This window comes from Eriocheir sinensis, chromosome 27 (genome assembly GCF_024679095.1).
Source record: "Eriocheir sinensis breed Jianghai 21 chromosome 27, ASM2467909v1, whole genome shotgun sequence".
NCBI classification, from domain to species: domain Eukaryota; kingdom Metazoa; phylum Arthropoda; class Malacostraca; order Decapoda; family Varunidae; genus Eriocheir; species Eriocheir sinensis.
Genome location: NC_066535.1, coordinates 8,174,508 through 8,180,125, shown reverse-complemented (window position 1 = coordinate 8,180,125; position 5,618 = coordinate 8,174,508). Strand labels below are relative to the sequence as shown.

The 5,618-nt window shown below is 49.8% G+C and overlaps 1 long non-coding RNA gene across 1 annotated transcript; it reads left to right on the top strand.

The window, feature by feature from the left end:
• Window positions 1-3,987: 3,987 nt before the first annotated feature.
• Window positions 3,988-5,016, top strand: LOC127004304 (uncharacterized). Its single transcript, XR_007757746.1, has 3 exons — window positions 3,988-4,686; window positions 4,739-4,831; window positions 4,884-5,016. It is a non-coding gene; the product is annotated as an uncharacterized LOC127004304 (long non-coding RNA).
• Window positions 5,017-5,618: the final 602 nt, after the last annotated feature.

The following is a 5,618-nucleotide window of genomic DNA, read 5'->3' as shown; positions in this document are numbered from 1 at the left end:
CTTACCCACCCCTATACCTACCCTTTATCTATCCACCCTTCCCCTCCCTTCACCCCTATATCCCGTTTACCTACATCCACCTCATTTAGTTTCCACTCCACCCCATCCTGACCCTCACCCTTACCTGGCACTCCACCCCAGCATCCTCCACTTCCTCGTCCCTTTCCTCCACCTCCTTCCCTTCCCCTTAACTACGCCTCTCCACCTCCCTTCCCTTCACCTCCTTCCCTTCCCCTTCACTACACCTCCCTCCACCTCCCTTCCCTTCCCCTTCACTCCACCTCTCTCCATTTCCCTGCCCTCCCCTTCACTCCACTTCCCGCTACTTCCCTTCCCTTCCCCTTCACTCCATCTCCCTGCCCTCCCCTTCACTCCACCTCCCACCACTTCCCTTCCCTTCATCTCCCTCCCTCCCCCACACATCTTTCCCTCTACCTCTTCTGACTCGCTTAAGCAAAGGAAATTCTTAAGATAATTATTTACTTGGTCCGTGATGCAGTAAATCATTTAGGGCCCATAAACTGACTTGGCCCTTCCTCCTCCTCCTCCTTCTCCTCTTCTTCCTGTTCCTTCTTTCTTGTTTTCCTTTCTTCCTTCCTTCCTTCTTCCTTCACCACCACCTCTACCACAACTCCCTTCCCCTCCTCGTAACTGACCTCCTCCTCTTCTTTCTGTTCCTTCTTTCTTGTTTTCCTTCCTTCCTCCTTCACCACCACCTCCATGCACCACCACCATCACCTCTACCACAACTTCCTTCCCCTCCTCGTAACTGAACACGTTTCCGGCACAGTTTCACGAGCTGTTTCAACCACAAACATTGTTCTCCCATTCTTTCGCTTGCTCCTTCCCTTTCTCTGCCCTCCCTCCCTCCCTCCCATACCTATTAGCTAAACCATTCATGCTTCCACGCTCTCCCCTTTCCTTCACGCTAGTTCACCCTCTCTCTTCCTCACGCCTCCTCCTCCCCTTTCCCTTCCCTTCACATAAGTTACTGTACCTATACTATGTTTCCTCACGCACGCCCTTCTATACCTTCCCCTTCCTTACGGCTCCTTTCCTTTCCCTTCTCTTTTTTTTCTTCAGGCCATTTCCCTTTCCCATTCCCTTCAACTACTTCTCTTTCCATGCTCTTTTCCCTTCTTTGGGCCATTTAACTTTCCCTCAGTTTTTCTCCTTTCCATTTCCCTCTAACTCTTTTCCATTCCTCTCTCTCTCTCCCTCTCTCTCTCTCTCTCTCTCTCTCTCTCTCTCTCTCTCTCTCTCTCTCTCTCTCTCTCTCTCTCTCTCTCTCTCTCTCTCTCTCTCTCTCTCTCTCTCTCTCTCTCTCTCTCTCTCTCTGAGGGAAGTGTTGTTATTGCTGCTGTTGCTGTTGTTGTTGATGTGTGTATTGTAATTACTACTACTACAAGTTACTACTACTACTACTACTACTACAAGTTCCAGACACTCCCTCCCTTGACACGAATTACTGGCTGACATGACTGACACTCACATCCGTCAATCCTGAACTGACACTCCTCATCCACTCGTATCCCGCCTACACTCACGCCCAAGCCCTCATACACTATCCCCAACCCACCGACCCACCCATGCACACACGGCCTCCAAAACACTCCCACTCACTCATCGACCCACTCACACGCCCACATTCACCCATCGTCCTACGCACAAACATCCACCCACATAAACACACGCCCACACGCCCAAACATCCACGTCCATTACCACTCGTAGGCCACACAACAACAACAACAACAGACCCCACCCACGCGAACCAGTAATAATCAGTAGCCTCACCACCACCACCACCACCACCACCACCACCACTACCACCACCACCACCACCATCACTACCACCGCCGCCACCACAGCCCCCGCCTACCATTACTCCACCATTACCATACCTCCTCATTACGCCAACCCAACATGAAGGTAGCAAAGTGGAAGGTTCGGGGCCATAACACACACACACACACACACACACACACACACACACACACACACACACACACACACACCCACTTACTTCTCTCTCTCTCTCTCTCTCTCTCTCTCTCTCTCTCTCTCTCTCTCTCTCTCTCTCTCTCTCTCTCTCTCTCTCTCTCTCTCTCTCGTGGTATGATTTACATGACAGGAAAAAAATCTAATTTGTTATATGATTTTTTTTATCTCGTCTGTCAGAGCACAAAGACGCCCCTGTTCTCACCAGCCACACACACACACACACACACATGCACACAAAGAGTTGTCGCATAACTTTCACCTCATCGTCTCGTCACCTTGAATACTGTTATTGTTATTGTTTTTTTTGCAAGCTATTATATCGTTCTCTTCCCCCCCATCCCCCCACCCCCAGTACTTATAATGAAGAGGAGGAGGAGGAGGAAGAGGAGGAGGAGGAGGAGGAGGAGGAGAGTGAATAGAAGGTAAGGGATGGTATAGGGAAGTGATGGTAGTGGTGATGGTGGTGATGATGGTGGTGATGGTGGTGATGATGGTGGTGATGGTGATGATTGTAATGGTAATGGAGGTGCGAACAATCAGGTGAAGGCGTTATAATGTGTTAGTACTCCATAAGGGCATGGCATTGACGGCGGTGATGGCCTGGTGGTGGTGGTGGTGGTGGTGGTGGTGGTGATGGTGGTGGTGGTGGCGCTGGGCAGGTAAGACGGAGTACCTGATTAGTGTGATAATTGCGGAGGCTGTGAAGGTAAGTGGTGGTGGGAACATATGTGGTGATGTGGTAGTGGTGTTGGTGGTGGTGATGGAGGTGATGATGTTGGTGTTGTTGTTGTTGTTGGTGGTGGTGGTGGAGGTGATGTTGCTGTTGTTGTTGTTATTGATGATGATGGTGGTGGTGGTGTGGTTGTGATGTAGTAGTGGTGAGTAATAACAAGGAAACGAAATGGAAGCAAAACAGAGGAACGGAAAAAAAACTTACAAAAAGAAAGAAAAGATGAGCAGAAGAGACAAAAGGAGGAAGAGGAAGAGGAGGAGGAGGAGAAGGCGCGGAATAGGACAAAAGGGGCAAGTGTTGTAGAGAAATGAGGTTTACGAAGGAGAGGAGAAAGGAGGAAAAGGGAAGAAAGAGGAGAAGGAAGGGAGAGAAGGGAAAGGGTAGAAGGGAAGTTAGAGAATGGGAGGGGAGATAAAGGGAAGACAGAAGAGAAAGGAAGAAGGGAAAGAGAGAGAGATGGGGGTCAGGAGAGAGGAGGAGATAACAGAAGGGGAAAAGGGAGAAGTAAGGGAAAAGAAGAAGAATAAAAGGTAAGAAAAGTTCAGCCACACGTTCAAATAAATACATCAAGAGGAGACAGAAATTGGGGCGATAAGGAACGGGCGGCTGATAAGGAATGGTTGTGGTTGTGGTTGTGGTTAGGCAAGGTAGGGAGGTTACGGTAGGCATTTCCTGGTCTCTCTCTCTCTCTCTCTCTCTCTCTCTCTCTCTCTCTCTCTCTCTCTCTCTCTCTCTCTCTCTCTCTCTCTCTCTCTCTCTCTCTACTACACCTCTTCTACTCTCTTCCTGCTTTCCTTCTTTCCTTCCTTCCTTCATAGCGTGTGTAACCTCCTCCCCTCCCCTCCCCTTCCCCCTCCCTACCCTTCCCTTCCCTTCCCTTCCCTTCCCTTCCCTTCCCTACCTTTCCTTTCCCTTCCCTTCCCTACCTTTTCCTTTCCTTCCCTCCCCTCCCTTCCCCTTCCTTCCGCTCTCTCTCTCTCTCTCTCTCTCTCTCTCTCTCTCTCTCTCTCTCTCTCTCTCTCTCTCTCTCTCTCTCTCTCTCTCTCTCTCTCTCTCTCTCTCTCTCTCTCTCTCTCTCTCTCTCTCTCTCTCTCTCTCTCTCTCTCTCTCTCTCTCTCTCTCTCTCTCTCTCTCTCTCTCTCTCTCTCTCTCTCTCTCTCTCTCTCTTCTCTCTCTCTCTCTCTCTCTCTCTCTCTCTCTCTCTCTCTCTCTCTCTCTCTCTCTCTCTCTCTCTCTCTCTCTCTCTCTCTCTCTCATATCAGTCAACTCTACTTTTCTCTCTTTTATCTTCCTCAATCTTTATTTCCGATTCTTAGTCTTGTTCTTCAGTCCTTTCTTTTCCCTCTTCCTCTTTCTTCTCTTATTTTTGTCCTTCATTCTTTTCTTTTCCCTCTTCCTCATACTCCCTTTTCTCCGTTTGTACTTGCTATTCACGCTGTTCTTTTCCCTTCTCCTCTTCTTCTTTATCCTCTTGTTCTTGCCGTTCATTCTATTTCCTCTTCCTCCTTTTGTTCTTCCTCTTTAAATGATTCCTTTCCCTCTTTCTCTTCTTCTTGTTCATCCCCTTTACGGTTCCCTCCTCCATCCTCTTCCTCGTAGCCGGCAGCCGAGTATTACACACCTCTCTACCCCTCTCCTCAGCAACACCCCGTCACTGATAATCCTCGCTACAGCCTCAGGACCATATTATTAAACGCATCGGGCTCCCATCACGGCTTTATACTTCCAAAGGTCATAGAGAAGGTGACCGGGTTTCCATAGGTGATTTTCCCGTTTAAGATCCAGAAGAGTAAAACAATCACTGGGATCGCAAAACAGACTATGAGTACCCCCAACAACTACTACGAGAGGCTTTTCAAACAGGTGAACTGAGGTGCCGATATGTTGAAGCTAGAATACGGGCTTCAACCTCGCCCTTTCAGCAGTCGTGTGATCGGGGTGCTGCTATAGGTAAATGCCGCTCAGGTCCCCGCTAGCTAAATGCCGCTCAGGTCCCCGCTAGCTAAATGCCGCTCAGGTCCCCGCTAGCTAAATGCCGCTCAGGTCCCCGCTAGCTAAATGCCGCTCAGGTCCCCGCTAGCTAAATGCCGCTCAGGTCCCCGCTAGCCAAATGCCGCTCAGGTACCCGCTAGCCAAATGCCGCTCAGGTCCCCGCTAGCTAAATGCCGCTCAGGTCCCCGCTAGCTAAATGCCGCTCAGGTCCCCGCTAGCTAAATGCCGCTCAGGTCCCCGCTAGCTAAATGCCGCTCAGGTACCCGCTAGCCAAATGCCGCTCAGGTCGACGATAGATATATGCCGCCCCGTCTCTACATCACACTACACACACACACACACACACACACACACACACACACACACACACCTTGGCCATACATACATATTCGGGTACAGGGTTTAATAGTGGGTATGTATGTGTGTTTACCTATGCTGAATGGATCGCTTACCTTCCCTTACCTTACCTTACCTCACACACATACTTCCCTCTCTTCGACACAGGGTATGTATATGTGTTTACCTACTTCCTTATGCTGAATGAATCCCTTACCTTATATTACCTTACCTTACCTTACCTTACACGCAGACACACTTCCCTCTCTTCTACATTTCACACACACACACACACACACACACACACACACACACACACACACCACTTCTTTCAATCACGTACACACACACTCCATTCCTTCCCCATACACGTTAGCAACATCTGTTCCTCCACCTCCACTTACCCATTCCCTCCCCTCCCTCCCTTCCCACCCCCAAACACAAGGCATGAATAAGTGATGGGATGAGGCGGGGTGGCTGCTGCTGCCCTACCCATTCCTACCCACCCACCCTAACCCATCCCACCTACCCACCTTCACCCACCCACATCCATA